This window comes from Ochotona princeps, chromosome 19, assembly GCF_030435755.1.
Source record: "Ochotona princeps isolate mOchPri1 chromosome 19, mOchPri1.hap1, whole genome shotgun sequence".
NCBI lineage: Eukaryota > Metazoa > Chordata > Mammalia > Lagomorpha > Ochotonidae > Ochotona > Ochotona princeps.
Genome location: NC_080850.1, coordinates 13,891,208 through 13,914,938, shown reverse-complemented (window position 1 = coordinate 13,914,938; position 23,731 = coordinate 13,891,208). Strand labels below are relative to the sequence as shown.

At 34.7% G+C, this 23,731-nt stretch overlaps 1 long non-coding RNA gene across 1 annotated transcript in view; it reads right to left on the bottom strand.

Annotated features, from left to right (window-relative positions):
* Window positions 1-813: 813 nt before the first annotated feature.
* Window positions 814-23,731, bottom strand: part of LOC131482626 (uncharacterized) — a 324,972-nt gene continuing 302,054 nt past the window's right edge. The window contains exon 4 of the long non-coding RNA XR_009247172.1: window positions 814-943. This is a non-coding gene — a long non-coding RNA (uncharacterized LOC131482626). The remainder of the gene's footprint in view (window positions 944-23,731) is intronic.

The window sequence follows — 23,731 nt, the reverse complement described above, 5'->3', positions numbered from 1 at the left end:
AGCAGAAAACAAAATCAGCGAGCTGTGCTACACTAAGACAATCAATAAACTGGTCTTTGATACTAATAGTGAAGAAGGTGATCATTTAAATTTGATAAGTGTTATGATTTCAGAAGGATGTGTTCCAAGAAGGAATGAATAGAAGTGGGAATCTATTTTCATTAAGATGTGCAGAGGCTGGATTAATGCCTTGTTCTAAGTAGTCTTGCATATTCAACATGATACTTCAATCCAAGGCAAAAGACAGAATAGAGATGATCAAGCCTTATTCAATCTGTTTCCTCTCATGGTTACTGGTGAGTAACTGCTGACCCAAACAAGCCTAAAAATTGACTTTTTTGAATTGTCTGTCTCTGGCTGCCTGGAACAATCATTTCTTATTTGATTTCTCCAAAAATGCAATTTGTATTCATGCATCAAAACTTGCTGCATGCCTTCAGTGTTAGGCATTGTAATAAGCATTAAATGTAAATAGTATTGAATCTGCTGATCACTGCACTAACCTTACTGTGTTTCTGATTTCTGTTTATTTTTGTGTTTTCAGGCACAGTTAGGGCAGAAATAGATATCTAGCTCATGCTATATCCCCCACAACTAACACGGTTCCAGTGGGCGTAACATCACAATTTCTATCACGTTTGTATCAGCTCATACCCAGTACAAATCATATGTATTGAAAGAAAAATGCTTATTACCTTATATGTCAACTCAGAATTATATACTTAAGTATTGTTATCTCTATGAGGCTTATCTATGTATTTTTGGCTGTTGACTATGAATATGTATTTGCTCACCACGTGTGTGAAACAGCATCTCAGATATGACATTGTTGATTCATTTCGTAGCTGTGTACTAAACAAAGAGTATGTTGTATGTCTGATATTAGTTTTTCAACAACAAGCAGGGAATATCTCAGTGATATTTAGGGCTGCTTCTTTTCAAACTAAACCTTAGTGGTTTATTGAGAAAAAGAACCTTACTTTAGTTAGCTCTGTAGCTTCATGTGCCCAAATAGAGTAAAGGCTTATAATTAATTGATTTATACACCAATTCATATAATTCGCATTACTTCAACTTCCTCTACTTTTGGACTTGTACTATAGCTAAGCAGAAAAGAAGATGAAAAACACTTGCTAATCTTTTACTAAGTGCCTTTTACATGGCACAGTAAAAGCTGAAGTATTTGGAGACATAATTTTCCAAAACCTTTGTGATGCTTATGGAATATCAGGACTCTATTATTGAAGTTTTGCTTTTTAAATGATAAAATGTAGTTCACAAGTTTAAATTATTGGTAAGAAAGACTTATGATTCATACACACATTTTACTATAATGTTCTGATATAGGGTTCAGATGAAGGTTGATAAACTGTGAGACTCAAAAGTGATAACTTAGTTCTTGGACTGTCTCTTGAATCATCACATCACCTATTCAAAAGTAAATATCTTAGCAAAGAAGGGGAACTGAAACTGTGGATAAGGGAAATGAGTAGTTTTTGGTATTTTGCCTAACCTGCCTATTCATTCTAATTGCATCTAACTTTTAGCTCTCTGCGTTGCAGATAATTGGTGTTAACACTGGTTTTAATGATGTTTTGCTCACTTTTTACTGATTACACACTTTTTCCAAAATTTACATAATTTCTAAAAAAATGTATTTTAAGGTAACAAATTATGTTACCCCCCAAATAGCTTCATTTTTATCCTATTTACTTGATTGCTTTAATAGCCTGTCATCTCCAGTGATGGATCTGGTTTTTACTGGAAGTATACTTGACATTTTCTAAAATCTTAAAGTTTCATAGCATGTATTATATCATGCTACAATCCATTAAAGATCACATTATTTTACTAATAATCGTCAATAATATTAGCAAAAAGCAATTTCATCTGTAAGCCATTCCATTTTAATCTGTATATCTGAGATATTCATTTTCCATATTAAAGAATCCTAATCCTCCAACAAAACCCACACACAGTCTAATACACTTTTAACAGTCTATATTTTAATGGTCTGTAACCACACTATAATTAAATTTGTAATTTTCACCCTACAAAGTCACACTCCCCTAAAAATATCATATCCTGTGGTTTGAACCTGATCTTCATTTGCAGAATCGTGAAGGTGCCAGTTTACAATATTTATTTTAGAAGTCATACCTCTTAATTCGTTCTTTTAAAAATGTGACTAATCTGCAATGATCCTCAAAGTAGAGTTAGTGAAGAACTGACAGGCGCAAAACAGAAAATTTTAGGAACAGACTACTGCCCCCCAGCTGGTTTCAATACAAAATCTATCTATCCTCAAAGGGATATTGGTGCATGGTGAAGCACTTCTCCAAAAAACAAAAAAATTAATTAAATATATATGTATATACACAACTACACATTATTTCTTTTATTTTTTTAAGTTTCTTTTTCTGTTTAAACATTTCCTAGTTCTTACTTTCCATTTTACACTTTTGTAGGTATAGGGCTTCTCCCTCTCTCCCCCCGCCCCCGGAACTGTCCCCTGTATTTTACAATAATATAGCTCTTTAGCTGTAGTCTCAGCTCCAGAATTCTGCTCCTTACATGGGGGATGGCACTGTGGGTGTAAGTAGTGGCAGAGAGCCTAGTATTTTGTTGCCTAAGCATATTTAAGTATTACTGGAGGCCTACTTTTTTTTTTCAATGTTTCAATTCTTCTATTTGTTTATTTTTTCTCCAGTGTCCAGGGTCAGGTTTGATCTGTTGCTTGCACCACTCAATGCACATGCTGGGTGATACAGCTGCCTGGTCAGTTCTGCTTCAGTTCCATCTCTCATGTAAGCCAACAGATGCTGTGACCCAACCCAGCTAGCCTGCCACAGATCCAGTCATCACACATATCAGTGTCCAGTTTGGGTGATCCCCAAAACCCTCACCAGGCATACCCCCAGCCCCAGTTTTGGGGTGATCCAGATTATAAGAGTATGTTTGTTTACCTATACATCTTTTTGTGCTAAGTACACATTATTTTAAAAAGCTGACAGGTAGTAGCAATTTAATTCTGAAAGCTCAGTGGTTAATGAAAGAGAAGAAAGTGTGTAAAATAGGGCAAGTGCAGGACATTAAGGATTACTTAGAGTATTCACAACCCGGCAAAAGCAAGACAGCTATTAAGCACCAAGTAAAGAAGTGAACTATAGGATATGGAACATTCTCTCCGTCCCTCCCTCTCTGTATGCAACTCTGACTTTCAAATAAATATAAAAATCCTTTTTTAAAAAAGTGAAAAACAGACAATCTTGTTTCCGATAAACATAATCCTAACAATGTTTTCTGCAAAACTGCTTTGGTTAAAAACAAATCATACAGTAAGCAACGTTTAATGAATTTACTAACTTATATCACTGAAATTTAAAAGAAAATACTGAAGCACTAATTATTCTGCTGGTTCTCACTTTATATTCTGGCATATGTGAGATGAACATGCCTACTACTTGTATAAATTATTCAAGCTTCCAGCTAGAGAACAGTGCTCTTCAGGTAATGTTTGGAAAGAAATCACATTCAAATAAGTGATTATTAGTTTGCAGCATTTGATTGTGGAAAATTACCCTGCGCTTAATGTTATTTAATAAAATAAAACATCAAAAAGAAACTATTAAAGATTTAAAAAAATAAACACAATAACACATGAGATCCTAACATATACTATATTAAAAATAATCTATACGTGAAATTGACATTTTGAGACTTAATTATTTTTACTTGAGGAGCAATAGTTTTTTTTTCTACTACTTATTGAATTCTTTAATTCATGGAGTGTTAATTTTGTGATTATTAAATAAACTGAATGTGTCATTGTAAAATTAAAAAAAAATAAGGAAGGAAGATATGGAATGGGAAAACAGGCAGGAGTGAGGATAGGGTGGAAAGTATTACTATATGCCTTTATATATATATATATATACATATATATATATATGAAATAAATAAAATGTATTCCCGTACATAAATAAAAACTAAAATAAATAAATTGGCTATAGCCAAACTAATGGGGTACATTTTCGGAAAATCCAAGATCATTTAGATGACTGCTGTGGAAGTTTAACTATAGACTATCTTTTATCTGATGGCAGGGGAATAGCGAAAAATTTATAAGTAACCCAATGCATATAATTTAATTTAAGGTTAGTAAGATTTTTTAAAAAATAAGACCATGAGGAAGAGAAAAGCAAAGTATTTCTATTTCTTCTTTTATGTATCTTCTATTTTAAAGTTCTTTTCTATCCAGAAACAAAAATTTGATAGGCACATAATTACTGTATAATATTTTGGGAATGCAAATTTTATTTGAATGTCAACTACAGTTAAGCATGTGCCGTTTGTTTTTCTTGCTCAGGTTTTGTAATTTGATGGAATGTTTTTATTACAGTTTAATAAATGTTTGCTTTATTTAAAAATAAATAAATAAATAAATAAATAAACCAAAAAAAATATTAAAGCCTGATTATGACAATGAATTTAGCACGGTGATAATAGAAAGTTACATACAAGGAGTGGGATACTGCATCTACTTGCAAGTCAAGGTACCCACTCTTAACTCTGTCATCATGTTAACCTTGTAGTAGAAATAATTCCATTAATTTATTATTATTATTATTATTATTATTATTATTATTATTGTTTGCCATTGAGAGGCTTTTTGTTGTAATGTGGATTAATAGGCAGCATTCTAAGCCTGGGATTCAGCGGATTGCAATATTGTTCTTTTCCTCCATGCTTGCAGTGCTATTTCCAACAACCAAAAACATCGCTGGAAATACACAAATATTCCTAAAATAATAACATTCCCAGCTAAACATTACTGAGACAGACTACACTGACTAATTTGGTGGGATTTGAATGTCTTATGCTTGTACACGTGTGCCATTTTGCTTAGTGGAATTTTCATTTTAAAACACAGCTCTGTATCCAAATATAATCATATGAAATATTTAACAGTGTAACAAGAGTTGGAAGATGTCTATCTCTCTGCTAGCCTCTGTCTCTGTGTCTGTTGAACTTCCAAATAAATGAATGAATGGATGAACAGGAACCATGATAATTTGAGACAGCATAATTGTTTCATGTCATAGTGTTTTGGGCAAGATTCTGACATGGTACAGGTACCAAATTAGGACCTAGTGAAAGGTATGCTTGACAATTGCTGACTACTATGATATAAAGCTTAATGAAATATCTCCAATTCAAATTATGTCATAAATGAATCTCCTTGAAGTTCCTATAATTTACCAGGCCTCCTAGGCCTTCCGCAAAGAGATTTTTTTTTTTTGAATATTGCCCTGTTTCATTGTGTGTTATTTTTATTGGACCCAGGACATTGGGACTATATTGTATTTAGTGTCTAGGATCCTTTTGAAGTCCTCTGAAAAATGTTGACTTTTCTATTTGTCTAGATACTGTTTTCCTGAAGTTTTCTCTTAAAAGCTGTTGGGCCACGACAGAAAGTCCTTCAGTGAGCACGTGAGGAACCAAGGACCACCATGGCCCATGGGACCATTCTGATCATCATCACTTGAGTGGCATCCTATTTCTGACTGGTGGTTCATGTGCCTGCTGCTGAGCTTCAGAGCAACTCCTTTTTAAAACTTATTTTATATTTTATTTTATTTGTTTTATTGGAGAGTCTGATTAACACAAAGCAGAGACAGAGGGAAAGACCTTGCATCCACTGATTCCCTCCTCAAGTGGCCACAATGCCCCAAGCTAAGTCAATCCAAAGTAGGAGCCAGGAGCATCCTTTGGGTCTTCCATTTGGATGCAGGGTCCCAAGGCTTTCGGCCATTCTCTACAGCTTTCCTAGGCCACAAGCAGGGAACAGCTGGGACATGAATCAGCACCCACATGGTATCCTGGCACATACAAGTCAAGGAGTTTAGCCAGTAGGCTACTGTGCTGGGCTATGAACTATTTTCTTAAAGATAGGAACTAAAAATACTTCCTCAAGAAGAAAGAGTTAAAGCCATTGAAAATGTAAAGCTAAACCTTGTATGAAAAAAGTCAACCCAAATAGGTTTTCACTGGTGAATTCTACCACATATTTAAAGAAAAAATGTCATAAATCATATAATATCTTCTAGAAAACAAAAAAGTAAATACTTGCAACTCATTATATCATACTATGATTTTCGTGATAGAAAAAAATCATGCAAAGACAATAAAAGAAAGCCAAGGAACAATAACATGCATATTTAGCCAGATGCTAAAAATCTGCCATGTATCAAAGAACTAAATCCATCCATGAATAAAAAGAATAAAAAGTGATGGTTAAGTAAACATATCTCAAGAATTCACTATTAAACACCAACTTTCAGAAATCATTAAAAGTAATCCACTATACAGACTTACAAAAGACAACATTTTTTTATAGTAAAAAAAAGAACCACACCAATTTAGGAATAGAAAGGAACTTTTTTTAATCTGATAAATGTCAGCTATATAAAACATATAGCTAAAAATCATGTGATATTGGCAGAATATGTTCACTCTCATTAATCCTATTCAGTACAGAAATCATTGCAAGGAAGCAATAGAAATGAAATAGAAACATTCAAAATGTAAAGAAAGCAATTAAAGTGTCTATTCATAGAAGGTAATGTTTTATATGTAGAAATTCCCAAATAATGCATATGGGAGTTTCCAAAATGTGTAAGCAAGTTTAACAAGTTTAAAGAAAGCAATGGGGATATAATAAAATCAATAGTATTTACAAAAATTATGAATTAAAAAAGAACATAGATTTTTAAGGTTCCATTTACAAGAATAGCAAAATAGTGAATTATTGAAATATAAATTTAACAACAAATACACAGCATCTGTATGTTGAATGAACCTATAAAGTGGTTTATCAAATAAAATCCAATGTATAGAAAAATAGATGGGGTTTACTGATTGAAATAGTCAATATAAATATGATGTCAGTATCAACAAAATTCATTGCAAGTTTATTTATTTTAATATGCCTATGAAAAGGCAAAAAATGTCAGCTCAGATAATGAGTCCTTAATGGTTCTATGTTTGGGTCTAGGATCCCTAATTGATACCAAGATAACAATAATGCTCAAATCTCAAATATAAACTGCTGCAGCATTTGCACATAACATACACACATTCTCTCATACACTTTATATCATCCATAGATCATATAACCTAAAATGCTAAGTAAATACTGATTTTACTGCATTGTTAGGGCAATAATGATAAGAAAACAATTACAGAGAAATTTCTTTCCTAATTATTTTTTCAGTTACAGTTGTTTAAACCAACAGACTATCCATGGATAGAAAGGGCTGATTGAACTATGAAAGCTATAACAATTAAGAAAGTATGATACTTCGCACGGTACAATGGCTTAGTGGCTAAAATCCTCATCATGCATGCACCAGGATTCCTATGGGAACCAGTTTGTGTCCCAGCTGCTCCACTTCCCATCCAGCTCCATGTTTGTGGCCTGGGAAAGCAGCAGAGGAAGACCTAAAGCCTTAGGACCCTGCACTCATGTGGCAGACCTGGAAGAAGCTCCTATCTTCAGATTGGCTCAGCTCCAGCTGTGGCCACTTGGGGGAATGAAACAAGGGAATGGAATATGTTTCTCTCTGTATATCTGACTTTTTAATGAAAATAAAATATGCATTAAAAAAGAAAGTATGATAATGATAAGGAGATAGGTACACAGATAAATGAAACAAAATAGAGAATGGGATCATAATATATTATTAATATATGCATACATAGTTAAAATTACTTGCTTTCAAGAAAGAATCAAAGGTAATTAAATTGTGAAAAGTGGGTTCTTTAAAACAATTGTACCTTGGAACCAACTGTGGGGTAGTGGGTATAGTCATCACCTGGGAAACCAGCATCATAAACAGGTACCCATTTGTGCCACGGTTACTCCATTTCTACCCCAGCTCTGCACCAATGGGCTGTGAAAAAGTAGCAGAAGATGGCTGAAATGCTGTGGCCCCTTCCATGCACATGGGAGATCCAGAGGGGCTCCCACTTGTTTGATTGATAAATTATATATATACATAAATATAAATATATATATGTATGTGTATGCATACATATACATGTATATACATATACATAATTTTCATAAGCATAAACAAAGGTAGGGAAGCCCATCTCAGAGGCTAAATAATGTCATTGGTAGGTATTTTGGAGAGCAAAACAATGCAGATGGACAGCAAGAGCTAAGATTGGAGGAGGTTTTGAGTGTCAACATTTCAACACTTCGAAGTGTTGGGATGACTTCACCTGAATTATTAGCTTTCACATAAATTTAAACATGTTTTAATGCACAAAAATGTATAATTAGAAGTAAATTTTACTTTGTGTTAAATTTTAAGTGCTAATACAGCAATAGACATGCTTTCCTCTTGCTTAAAATATCTCTTTAAAAAAGTTTCCTCTAACATATTTGCATGCAGCTAAATAGCAAAATTTGCAGCTAAATATAGCCAAATTAGACTTCATGGCAATCATAATTTTGACTACTTTATAACATCCTGAATACCAGAGCATTATTGCAGATACAGGAGAAGGAACACTGCCACTCACCAAGTAATACTGACAAAAAGACTAATGAACCAACACTTTGTGTGATGCAATGTTTCAGCAAAAAGTGCCACTAAACACAGCATATTTTAAAAAATAAAGTAGTGTATGTAGGGACGGAGTCTGTGGGGGAGGGCATTGAACGAGAGACAAATCCCCTTTGCTTTTGAGTACTTTAATGAATCTAATTAGTAAGCCTCAATGGTCTTGGGAAGCTTTGGGGATTTTTGCATTCGTTTTCAAAATGAAATGAATGTTCTGGCAGCTCCTGAAACAGAATAGCAAGATAAGGAATGTAGCATAAAAAGCAGTCACCTTGAATTAGAACCGAAGAGCTGACTAGAGGTGCTGCTGGGACTATGAAGAAGTTTGTCTTTACTCTGCAAAATCACCTTTCATTTCTAACTACCAGCTTCACAAAAATTGTGAGGATTCAGAAGAGCAACTGTCAGCTGGTGTGGGAACTAGTGGGACATTAAAACTCTGGAGAATTGGAGCAAAAAAATAAATCAAACAATTGGAAGGCTTTAAGTAAAATTAGGATCAGTAAGTTGGTGATTCAACTGGATGATAATTAATCAGCAGAAATGAAACAGAGACCACCGTGCAAAAAGCCCGTACTAGAGGCCTCCATTTCCAGCCAACTGCATGAGGGGATTTTAAGTATGTTCACATTTCTTTAGGGCATCTCTCCAGAGTATGCCAAGGCAGATGCCAGCTTGTTTGGCAAATCCTGAAAGTCACTTCTGTCCTTTGCCAGAGGCCCTGTATCTATGTCAGAATCACTAGCAGGTATCTCTTTTCAAGTACAAACTGGCTCTCACTTTCTGCCCCATCTCACAGTCTCATCTCCAACAAAACACTTCTCTTTTCAGTTTTCATCAGTCACTGTGACATGGTTGGGCTGGCAGCTTCTTGCTCAGTGATAATAAGATGAAACACCAAGCTGACTCCTTTTTGTGTACACAATGAGCAGGTGCAAGGGAAGGATGCACTAGGCTTGGTAATCATCCCTGAGTCCCAAGGTCATGTTAACTTTTCAATCAGATGAATCTTCAATTAAGACAAGCAGGACAGATAATCACAGAACTAGCCTAGCATTAACAGGACACTTCATATGTTCTTTGGAAGCCACTGGAATATAAATATGATGTGATGTTAGCAACCCTTGACCAGAACCCTTGCCTTACAATACCTCACTGTGTCTCACAGTTTCCTAAGGCAGATGTGAAACACAAGGGTAAGGAAAATGCTAAGAGTAGTGGTAGATGATGATGCAGAGTAAATCATGGCTCAGATAGTATAGATTCACATTTATTCCCTTCCAGGTAATTCTGTCAGAAATTAAAATCATGCACTTAGAAACATGCAGGCACACAGAGGCTGATTAAAAGGGTAAATGGAGGCTTTAGTGGCAATCTGGTGTTGCTGAAAATTTCATAACAAGATGAGGTCACAACAGCCACAACACCAATCTTAAAAAGACAGATGACAAAAAGGAAAACCCAGGAGTTCGTACAATTGCTCCCCCCTCACCAACTCTGAGAGCACCTTGAGTGTTTATACATCCTTTAACCATTTAAAAAACAAAGCAGTACACTATATGAAAAAAATTTTAGAATGATGCACCCTATTAATCAAAATAAGTCTCCTTTAGTTAACTAAAGTTTCCTTTAGTCAAATCTAGAATAACACATATGAAGCACATCATACTTTATAAGATTATAATGAGATTTCTTAGTATTTATGACCATGAGTATGAGTCATGACTTTTTTGTGACAATCTATTTCTGTACATAATTGTTCATATTATTCTCAATTTTCCAGTTTTCATAGAATATATATGTCTACTGGATGGAATACCATTCAGCAGTTAAAAAGAATGAAATTTTACTATTTGCAACAAAACGTTCCCCAACTGCAGACCATTATGCTCAGTGAAATAAGCCAATCCACAAAAAACAGATATCATATGTTCTTTCTAAGGTAACTTTTATGCAAACTATAAAACAAATAGATATAAACATATACATATATTCTCATAGATGAATCGTGTAATGGAAACTAGTATACCAGTAAGTGAAGATATGTTGCAGTAGGTTGCAGTATCTCCCAAATAAAACGAGGAATTATAATGAAGCTGTTAAACAAACATTGACAATAGGATATAAAACTTTATATCATTGTCTGTACCTATACTGCATGACACTGTTAAGTAGCAGAATGTTGAACTTGCTACGGATGCTGAAGGACTATAATAACAATATGCAGGAAAAAGAGGTGTTGGCAGAATGGAAATAAAGGAAGAGGAGGTGGAGGGGGAATCCGTAAACTTATAAAAGTGTATCATGGATAATAATAAAAAATAAAATAAAATAAAATAGCATTATTTTAGGGTGAAAAAAAGAGTTTGTACTGCATTGTAAGTGGTCATGTTTACCCAACTGAAAAGTGAAAAAAAAAATCAATGAGTTTCAAAACCATGTAGCGGGAATTCAGTTTACTTTTTTCCTGGCATTTTTTTATGTATTTATTTTTTTTATTATTATTTTTAATTCATTAATTACATTGTATTATGTAACACAGTTTCATAGATACTTGGATTCTCCCCACCCCTCCCCAAACCCTCCCACCATGGTGGATTCCTCCACCTTGTTGCATAACCACAGCTCAAGTTCAGTTGAGATTCCCCTATTGCAAGCATATACCAAACATAGAGTCCATCATCTTATTGTCCAGTCAAGTTCAACGGCTTCTTAGGTATACCTTCTCTGGTCTGAAGACAGAGCCAGCAGAGTATCATCCCGATCAATTAAAAGCTCCAACATACCTTCAGCACAAATTTACATCATTATGGAATTAATTGACACAGTAATGAGTAACCAATATGGTAAAAGTAAATGCGAGTTCTTATCCACCTCTGTGACCATCTCATTGACATTTCAATTTTAGTGTATACACAACATATAACAAACCTAACATAACATGTTATACATAACATTGTGTCATTTTAGATTAAGGCAAACATGTAGTATTTAACCTTTTGGGATTGGCTCATTTCCCTTAGCAGTATGGTTTCCAGTTTGGCCCATTTGGCCACAAAGAACTGCATTTTGTTTTTTTTAATAGCTGAGTAGTATTCCATGGAGTAGATGAACCATAGCTTTCTTATCCAATCGTCTGCTGATGGGCATTTTGGTTGCTTCCATGTTTTTGCAATTACTGATTGTGCTGCTATGAACATAGGAGTGCATGTTGGTTTCTCATAAAACAAGTATTCTGGATATATTCCTAGGAGTGCTATTGCCTGGCATTTTTTAAAAATAAATTTTAATTAGTAAATTAATGGAAATAAAACCCATGTCTAAATATAAGGGATAAAGTGAACTACAAAAATATGAATTTAGCTGAAGATTTTCTTTTCCAAATTTCTTTACAGACACATTTTAAACTAACAAGTACATGGATGCAGGTCTATTCAATCTCTTTTTGAAGATACATACGCAACAATGATATTGAATGATATTCAATGATATTCAATGATATTCAATGATATTGAATCCCTATTCCTTGATTCTGAGCTATAATTCGTAACTCATCTATAGACCCCAGAAAATTTTCTTAGACAATAAATCAAAAGCAACATCTATTTCCTACAGGAAGAACTGAAATCAGACACTTTGCCATGACCTTCATCGTCAGAACGTATGTTGTACATCCAAATGCCTAAAGGCTGGGTAGGAAATCCAATCACAGTGAGTTGGGTGGGCGCTGTGCTGACACAAGTATACATGGCCTTAGGCACGACATAGCCATGGGCTTCTCTGATCACCTCTCTAAATGCAATAGTTTATTGAGACACATTTGCTTGAGACAGAAGCTTAAAAACAGAATAAATGTTGTCTAGCAGCCTTTGCTATGGAGAACTATGAATAATGGGGGTCTTCCCACCACATGACTCCTCTGTTAACCCCAGTTCTGGGCAACATGTCTGAGGAAGCTTTAATTTAGAAGATTCCCTATCCCTGAACAGCCTGAGAGAATTTATTTTTCATGTGTGTCCATGGTCTATATCATAGACCGTAAGTTACTTCCAGCAACATAGATTAGAGAAACAAACTAAATGGTATAAACAGGTAGAGTTTACAGAGTTATGCCTAAATCTACAGTCCAGTGGAAGAGATTAGAATTAAGTCAGAACTTGCTTTGGGTGGGTTGGGTTTTGTTGTTGCTGTTATTTGTTGTGTTTTTGTTCCTATGAACAAGTTCCTGTGGTGCAGCTGTTGGAGTTGGACAATTTGTTCCTCTGATTTGTTCTTACTGATTATTTTTTACATTTTATTTGTTTCTTACAAAGAAAAAATAACTTTACTGAACCGGCAATATAACCAAAACACATAGAAAAGTTCTATGCCACGATTATATCCATGGCAGGATATAACCAGGTCTCAAATTAATTTTAGATTATCTTAAAATGTGTTAACTTTTAATTAACTCTCAACTTACACTGATCATTATTCTTCTGAGCCTCCCTCAAGAATTTAAGTAAATATTTTTTAAATTCATAAAATTCCTGATAAGCTTTTATCATCTTAATAAAAAACAATTTTATCAACTTTTACATAGCATATGTGTACTGAAATGATATTGTGGGATTCTAAAACACCAAAACCACATCTTTAAACTTAAATATGTGGGAATTGTAAAAAGCTAGGCTGCCAGTGGACAAAACAAGAACATTTTCAGGGAAGCTCATTTATTATTTTTCTCCATCTTACAGTATCTCTATTCTCAAAATCCTTATTGAAGAACTTTTTCCCCCTCAGAATCAGAGCTGTAAGAATGCTGCAAGCACTTTTCCTCAATGCAAGGAAACCTTAGCCCTGACCTTAGAAAGAATCTGGCAGCAAGATTTGGAGACAAATAAAGTAGTGAAAAATGAGAAATAGTCTTAGATATTACTCATGCAGCTTTCCCCAAGTTTTTCTACTTAGAGATTCCACACAAATTTCTCTATATGCAGAGTCCTATTCTCAACTGCTCTAGCTGAGACTATTCCAGGAAACTGATTTATGCTTTACAACTCAATAGAACAAAAATCTGTGAGCACAGAGACCTTTTAGCATCAGTGTGACCAAGAGCAAGTTATTCAGTCTCTCAAATAGTTTTTTCACCCCTGTGATCCACTGTAAAAGATAAGCAGATCATACATATACATCACATGAAATCTACTCTATAAATAGGTGTTATCAAGGAAGCCAGGCTCTAGCTCTGAGTAAGATGCAATAAGCATGCTCTACTCTACTTATCCCACTAAATAAAGCTACAGGATCTGGAATGAATGCCTGGAACAGATTATTTGAGGGCTATGAAAATAAATAGTAGCAGGCAGATAGGGGAAGAATATGATTTGAAACAGCACCTCCACAGTCATGGATTTGACATTTTTCTCCCTTTGGCATCTTTCAGCCTGAGTTTAGTGTACCAGCAGTGGTCACCAAGGCAGAGAGAGACAGACAGTGAGGGAAGAGAGGAGAAAGACATAAACAGGGAGAGGGAAAGAGAGAAAGGAAGAGGAAGCAGTGACAGAGAAGAGAGTGTGTTTCAAGAGGTAAAATCCTGTAGTTGTAACTCAATCAGTGGAAAATAAGTTGTAATCCTAAAAAAAAAGTGGGGACTCATTCTCCTGCTTTTTGATGTAACATCAAGTGAGAAATCATAAAGAAAAATAGGTAGAGATTTGATTTTCCTATTAGTCCCAGAGGAAGAATGCACCTAGGAGAGATGGGCACTTGTAGAAGCAGTGTGAGAATATTTCTGTGAAGTCCTCAGATCACAGCAAACTATGCACACATGCGCTTGATATTTCTCAACATTATGAGGATCAGAAGAACTTTTCTTAAATATTCTTTTTATTTTAAGGGAGATTGTAGAGAAGCGAGAAGGAGAGAGACAGAGACAGGAGGTCATCCATCACTGGTTCACTCCCCAAACGGCCACAAGAGCCACAGCTGGGCAGATGAGAAAACAGGAGCCAGGAACTTCTTCCAGGTCTCCCACATGCATGCAATGACATGATGTGTGCTATGTGTGCTACTGATTGTAGGTATCAATGCATATTGTACAAAGCTGTGACACTTACATGGCAGGAAACACTGATAACACCCTTCTAACAATGTTCTTCATGGAAATGCATTAATTTGGCAACAACAACAACAAAAGAATGAACAGATGAATCAACAAAGAAAGTATACATAAGTGAGCTTCAGGATTAAGAGGTGTTCAGCATCAGTTTAGTTTACAAACTAATATCATGACTAGATGTTGCCACACATCTACTGTAACTACTAAAACAAGTTTGACCACACCAAACCCTGGGAAGGTAGAAGAGCATTCTCCTACATTCCTAGTGTGAATGTAACAAACTATGCTTTATTTGGAAATTGATTTCGAAGTTTCTGGTAATGAAACAGGGACGTGAACTAGAATGAGCCCAGAATGGAATAGTGCTCAACGGTAAAAAGAAACTACTGGTACTCTCAGAGACACATGGATGGCACAGTCATTTTACAACAGTAAAATAAATCCATCTGAAAAAATTCATACTGTATGATTCCATTTGTAATATATTCTTAAAAAAACAAAATTGTACTGATTGACAACAGATCACTGATCCCCAGGGACCACGGAAGTGGTTGCAAAAATAAACAGATGACATTCAGCACATGTCAGTGGGTACGTGGGTCTCTTCCTGTACCAATAGTGCAGATAGCAGCAGTATTTTTATAAATGGGTCAGAAATATGTAGAACATAAAATATAACATTATTTTAGTATTTTAAAAATAACTTATAAAGCTATAATGTATACATAATTTATACTACATACATAAAATTGGCATATAAACTATAAAATTCAATAATTTATAAAACAATTATTGATTGCTGGGCTGCTAGAATGATTGATTTATGACTGTTGCTGAAGGACTGTACTATTGTAATAACATAGGGGAACTCAGTGTGAGGCAGGGGGGGAAATAAAAATGATTTTAAAATCCTAAAATTACTGGGCTGCTATTATTAAGTACCTGTACATTTTAAGTGTGCTCAGAAGATGACATAATATCTAGCTGTGTGTAGGCAATGTAGTATGTATTTACCTAAGGAAATTATTTACAATTATCTAACAAGTCATGTTTAATCAATCTTGCCTTATGACATCTCACACTCCAATAAATTATTTTACCCCCACTTTGTTGTTTCATAACATGGCTTGAAATATCACTTTATTTATTTGCATTACTTTGCTTGTTTTGTGGCTTCTCTGCTCATTTTGTCTGGGCTTATGCAAAAGATTATATAAAACAGAGAGATGGCTGTGTTGATAGGCCTCATGATATCTCATCTGACATTGATGTAGCAGATTATAAGGCTATTCAATTCTCCCCCATCTACTTCTCAACTTCTACTATTACAGATTAAATTCATTCACATGTGATTTCAAAGCAACAGTCCATGAGGGTGAAAGTGAATGCTACAAGGCAGTTTGCTGGAACTTGAACAATGTTATTTTGTCACACTCTTAGCAAATACAAATCACAACCAGGTGAATTCAAAAAGTCCAGGCAGGGCTGGGGTGTGGAATATACTCTATCTCTTTTACAAAAGCCAGAAAGTACTTGAACTAAGTTTTTCTACCATATTAATTCTTTCTTATATTAGTTGAAACTGATAATTGAATGGACTGAAGGTACATTTCTGTATAACATACAAACATAAATGTTTTACACTTCCCAACCCAGTATCCTGTTAGTTAGGTAAATAGTTCTACACTGACGATCCCACCTACATGTGCAGCTATCTCTATGTAGTCTCTTTTTTCCCTCCTAAAAATTAACTGCGTATAGCAGTTGTTTATCTCAGAATTCTGCCCAGCCCCAAGTTTCCTGTAAGGTAAATCTGATGATCTGTGAATATCTAAATTTACAGCTTTTCTCAGAGAAAAAAGAAAATCACACTAACCTAGAAATGATACTTATTAAATTCATTCTATCTAGGCGATGAATCAGAAACAGTGCTCCTAAAACAGAATCCATATGATCAAAAAGTTTCAGAATTATTTGTATTTTGCAAAAGGTTCTAAGTAATCTTTCCAAAAGAATTTCTAAATTTCCATTTTTAGTGCTGCTACTCCCAATATCAGCTTTGTAAATGTATTTCCAATTCTCACACTTCTATTAGCTCAGGCTTACTATAGTTAATTATATTCGATTATCATTTTTATGGGGTAGTTATTCAACACATTGAAGATTCATGAAAATATATTAGGGAAATTTAAAAGTATATGAAAATTAGAACTAAAAGGTAAATTCATTTTGATGTAAAATTCTTGAAATCCATACTTAGCTTTTTCATATGTATTTTCCATGAAGTTTCTGAAAATGTCTGATATATGTTAAAACTATGATTTTACGGATATGCAAAGCAACATAAAATAAGAGCTATCTATATTTTCACTATCAAATATATACTTTCTGAATAACATATGGATTTATTTTAGCGCCTTTCTTTTCCAATGTTGCAAAAGCTTCCAAAACATTGCCTGATGATGTTAATGATCTCAGAAATAGCATGTTAATAACACAAAATGTTCTTTTTTCCCATCTATACACATGGTACATAACCACGTATATACACATAACAATCATTTACCTTACATTAAAAGCAATGATCTGTTTAGTGGCATGCCTTTATTTCATTGTTACATATAAGAGTCTTATAATGGAAAATAATGAAATGGTAAAAATTAGAAACTTGGAGTCAAATTACATGTATTGTCATTACTGTCATTACATATTCATATGTTTAGATACAGTATGTTGAGGTAGGGTTTTAATGAAAACTGGATAGCTTTTTTTAAATTGTTATTAATAGACCTGTGAATATACATTTTTCTGTTTTAACTTCAGGCTTGAATAATTTTTAGGAAGTAGATAGACCATGGCCTTTCTAATCAGTTTTCTTTAATTGATTTTCTGCATTAAGAGTAACAGCTCTTGGGCTTGGCAGCATGGCCTAGTGGCTAAGGTCCTCGCCTTGATCCCATATGGCTGCTGGTTCTGATCCCGGCAGCTCCACTTCCTCTCTGTCTCTCCTCCTCTCAGTATATCTGACTTTGTAATAAAAATAAAAAATAAATCTTTAAAAAAAAAAAAGAGTAACAGCTCTTGTATTGGTTTGATAACCTAGTTCTGGGGTACACACATTACGTCTTCAATTTATTATGCCCTGGTTTAGCCAGCTGCATGATTTACAAAACTAAAGCAAAGCCCCAGGACTGTTTAGCATTACAAAGGAATGATGACAACCAGAAATACATTCATCAGAGTATGAGTGAAGGAAGCAATCATTGCTAGAAGGCTGATAAATGTGCCTGAGATCCCTGATGTAGCCTTATTCTGTATAAAAATAATCTCCAGGTTATTCGTAAAAATCAGTCTCTTTAATGTGAGGGATTTCATTAATTTCTTTGGCAAACTATTCAATCTTAAGACTAAACAGGCCAGCAAGATGGCCCAACTTGTTAATCCTCCTCCAGCAAGCACTGGCGTCTCATACAGGTGTGATGGTTCAAGTCTTGGCTATCCCAATATCCATTTCGCCCATTGCTTTGGGCCTGGGAAAGCAGAGAAGGATGAGCCCTCTACGCATGTCCTTAGGCTTCTGCACCCACATGGGAGTGGCCAAGAGGGATCTTGGCATTAGATTGGCTCAGTTCTGGCCATTGTGAGCACTTGAGGGTGATGAATCAGAGGATGGACTATCTTTATCTCTTCCTCTCTCTGCAAATCTACATTCCCCATACAAATATCCCCACCCACCCCCCCGCAATGACTAACAAAATGACACTGGTGTCTTAGCTTGAATCATAGATCCTGCTACACACAAGGTATAATGTTAAAACCCAACATCATTTTCAGACACAAATCCACTAATATTGGAGTTTACTGGTAAATTCGTATGCAACAAAGACTTTACACAGGGAAATTATGTGTATGTTCCTCCCACTAGTCTGTACAAATAACTTGTTTAAGCCTGAATTATTAATGTAAAAGGAGTTCTAGAACTATAATTCCACAGAAACAGGCATACTGTATAATTTCCATGAAAGCCAAAAACAAAGTTACTTAACACTTGTTCAGATGCCAACTCTGTTTTGATTTTTCTATAATTGCTTTCAGACATTTTAAACATGGCTCATAGTAAGCAGTCATTTTGATTCACGGTTCAATGATGTAAAACTAAAATACAAGTAGAGTAAAATGAGGTTCGCTATTTCTGTGTGGTGTAGTTTCCTTACGTTTCTAGATGTAATTCCATTTTCTCAAAAATTATGCATTATCAACTAATATCAACTAATATGTTACAACAATCAGTTTGAGAAATATTGCATAATGAAAACTGCAGAAATGTCACAGCTACAAATATCATTGTGGCATGATTAAGAATATTTTACAACAATCAGAAATTACTACTGGGAGCTTTTACACAGCTGAGATGAATCATCTCCAGAAACAACAATTCAGACTAAGTACATCCATGTGTTTGACAGCAGTCTGACACTTGTGTGTTATAGATAAGACCGTGAGCATCAAGAAATGTTCTTGATATTCCTGTCTTTGCCACTGACTTAAAGTAATGTCTCATAAATTACTTATGAACTGATGATGAAACTAAACTTTAAGACACTGTTTTTTTAATTTTATTTGGCTTAAAAATACAGTAGTTTTCAACTTTTTACATATAGATAATATACAGACATTTCTTCAGTTTACTTTTTATTGATTGGTTGGTTGATTGATTGATGTTATTTAATTTTCATTATAGTCCTGGGTTTAGATGTGGAAACTGAAACAAGGACATTCAGCAATTCTCCCAAAGTCACACTGATAATGACTTCAGAAATTTTGGGTTCCAATCCTTTATTTTATCCCCCAAATTCATGTCTCAAATCTTTTCTTGTGTTAACAAAAATGAATCAAAGAGAAAAACAAGGGAACTACTGATTTAACATATTTGGATTTAATTAATTGACACTCGATCCATGTGAAAAGTCTAATTTACCATATTTTTCTCATAGTAGAAATGAATTTCAGTTAATGTTTCATTGGATTATATACTATATAGAAACTGGACTGTTTCTGACTTACATATGCATTTAATCAAGCAACTTATGAATCATGAGTTTCGACTTGCTCTTACTTTCAAGGCTCTGTTATCACAAGTATACAAGGACAGATATGGATAAAAAATTTACATATTTCATACCTTTAAAATCTTATTGTTGTGGCCAAAGCCACTCATTTCATATGTACCCATCTATTGGTCTATAACCAGTATAAATGCAGTCAGGACGAACAGAAACTGAAGCCCAAACCCAAATATATATATATATTTGGTTACAAGTATGTAATATTCTTGTAAAGAAGAATTTGAGAGGCATGAAAAAGTACTAATTACTGCCAATGGAAAACTCAACAAAACCAATTCCTTTCTTTGAGTCTCCCCGAAAGTTTGGCTTCAACTCACCACTTCTGGATAGTTTCCCTGAATTTAAAATAATTACACTGAGATTATTTGGGCTGTTTAAATGATTCTCTTGAGATTGGATGTATGATTATCATTTTCCCTTTAAAGACATATCTAAATCTTGATTAATCATCACAAATCCATACACACTGCAGTTAGTAATCTGTTGCATGTGTCATGGAATTCTACAGCTCACTCTAATTTGGTATTTGGGATCAAGAATAGCAAGTACTGAGATAAAGTAATACTTTGATTACAAGGAGAAGTTAATTGTTTTTTATATGACTGCTATGGGTATATAAAAGTCATTTGATTTGTTTTGTCTTGATTTGTTTGCCTGCTCTTCATACGCCTTTTCTTCTTTAGATAATAGCACATGGACTTTCATTGCTGTAACTTCCATTTCTCATTATCGATCCTCTGTTCTAAGTATAAGTACATTATCAAGCCCTGGTCAATTCACAGGCTCTCCCTTCTAAGCCAAGACAGCAGGAATATGACTCAACAATAGCAGGAATATGACTCAATAGTTGGAGTTTTCTGGAACTATTAAGGAAGAGACTCCCTTTTATGTCTGTTTTCCATATGACACTAACTGTAACAGGATGCTACATGAAGCAACAAAGTGAATCAACAGCCCCAAAATGGAGGAAAATTATGAAACAAAGAAAATGAGATCCAATGGCAATGTTTGAGACTTTCAGTTTGGTTTTGATGACAAATCTTACTATCTTCTCTTGCATTCTTGAAATATAGAAACCATCCTATTTTAATTTAGGCTAATTTTGGCTGGTAGCCATCTGTAAGAGTCACCTGAAATTATTCAAGGTCGAAAAATGTGTTGAATTTTTAAAAAAAGTTAGCTGAAAATGGATTTTATGGGTACATATCTTTTTAGTATGAAAAATTCCTTCAATGGAGTCTTCAAAAAGTTTCATGTGTATTTTTAAAAACTAGATTTCAAAATATTTCATATATTTATTCATCCATTTATTTGAAAAGCAGGGAATCTAGGCCTAACGCAATTGCTCAACTTTCTGATCCTCCACCTCCAAGCTCTAGGATCCTATATAGGCGCTGGTTCACGTCGTGGCTGAGACATTTCCCATCTAGTTCCTTGCTTATGGCCTGGGAAATCAGTGGATGATTGCCCAGAGCCTTGGGACCCTGTACCTGCATTGGACACCCGAAGGAAGCTCCTTGCTTTGGATTAGCACAGTTCCAGCCATTGCAGCTATTTGGTGTGTGAAGCAGAAGATGGAAGATTTTTCTGTTTCTCCTTCTCTGTAAATCTGACTTTCCAATAAAAATAAATAAAACCTTTTTTTCTTTTGAAGAGTAGAACATTGAGAGAAAAAGGAAAGACAGAAAGTGAAAAGAAGACACATGTCATCTACTGGTTCACCTAAATGGCCACAGCCAGGCCTGGTCAGTCAGAAGCCAGGAAAGAGGAGTACCACTGGGTCTCTTGGTAGCAGAGGCTCAAGTGCTTGAAATGTCACTTGCTGCCTCCATCAAGCACATTAACAAGAAGCTGGATTGGAAATAGGACAGGTGGGATTCTATCTTGTCCTCTAATAATGGGGTGCTAGCAACGTATCACAAGCAGCCACTTAATCAACAGTACCAAAATGTTGAGCCTTCAGAAAAAATGTATGCTGGATTTTCCCACAGTATTTTTAAGTTTTGTTCATATGCACTTGAGGTATGTAAGTTAAGGATGAGGAAGGGTATCCTATATGGACTAAGGCATAACTAAAGGTTGAATCATGAAGACACTTGGACTCAAAAACAAAGGTTTTTTTCATTAGCTGAAGAACAAAAAAGCTCAGAATAAACTGGATCTTAAGTCAAAAGTTGGAAATAAATACAGAAAAAGAGAAGCTTTTGGTAAGCCTAAAGGAAGGGGGTGAGGTTGAGTCCCTGAAGATAAAGCCTTGCTGAAGTCTGTATCCGCTCATCTCTGACTGGGGAGCAGTTCTGTGAAATTCTCCCACGAGGTAAATGTTCCGAGTAGAGCTCATCTTACAATAAATCATGTGACTACCTTTGATATGCAATGGATCAAAGTTCAAAAAAGTGAATTTGAAAAATTACATTTGCAAGTACAGAGTCTTAGTATAAACTGCCTCAAAAACTCAACAAAGTACTTTACGTGAAGTGGGAAGAAAAGGCTAAAATAACTGGCAAAAAATCTGTTTACCTAATAGTGTACTGTTTGGCCTCACTCATTTTCAAGACATTCATATGGCAAGGTTAGTGTAGTAAATTTGTTTTCTTCTTTTGCATTTTTGTGCAATTCTATTTGTTATGATTCTTATGCTGCACAAAGTTTGGCTTTTTAATGCAGGATTTACTATTGAATGGCCTAGGGCTCTAAACATTAGCTTTCAATCTTTCATGACTACTGCTGGAGTCATAATTAAAAGTTAGCTGTAAAATACCACATAAATTAGTTAAAATATTACCCATTAAGTTTAGGTTCCAAGAGAAATATATTTTTGGTTCATAATAACTAGGTCATTAAAAAAAAGTGGAGACTGAAAGAGGCTTTTGGCTGTAACTCATTTCTATTATACAGAACAAATGCCTCAGCACTTACATTTTACTCAGCTTTTAATTAAAATGCACATACACTTTTATGTAACTAATGATATTTATGAAGTATCTCCATGAAGTAGTGCTACACTTTGACAACCTTTATAAAGTTCATGCTGCTATGTCTGACTTTTTGTTGGGATGTTTACTAACTTGACTTCACATATCATAAACAAGCTTTGGATGACCTAATTTTACTCTTAAATATGAGTCTACTCTGTAGTATCAATCATGGTTAGTGACAATCCCTAAGTGTAACTGACCTAAGCTTCTTAACCTGTAGGACTCTTTTTTAACTTATGATTTCTTAGTCAGTATTATCCCCCACTGAAATAGCCCACAATAAAAAAGAAAAGGAATTAGAAAAGGGAAAGAAGCTGGGAAAAGAGTATAATTTCTCATCATCAGCTTTAGTTAGACATCATTAGCTTTAGTTCGAGCTAGATCTTGGAATTCCATTACTTGGTGTCATTTACTTATTCGTATGGCTCATATCCCAACTCAGTTCTATTCATTATGTATGTTAGCACTACACTGATAGTCAGTCAAAGGTCATGGTATTCAGAGATGATAAAATATGATTGCAATTAACTGCAATTTGTTGAATGGGATAAACAAGACTTTTTTTTTTCAAGTCCATGGTTAGTTCTTACAACAGAGGAATCTACCTATGACTATTAAGAAGACGTGGTCTAAAGCACAACACTACCACTGATGCCACAGGACCTCTAGTTACTACAGTAAATACACTTCCATACTTTGATATTCTTTACATCTGAATACATTTCATGCTCATGTATCTCCTGTGAAGATATTCCTAGCAAATGGCTAATATTTGTCCATTTGATTAATCAATTTTTATCCATCTATTGCTGCAGTAAGTTGTAAGAACATCTCAACAGCAATCAGATGAGGTATGGACCAGAGAAAGAAGGTATAATACATTTTCAATATTTA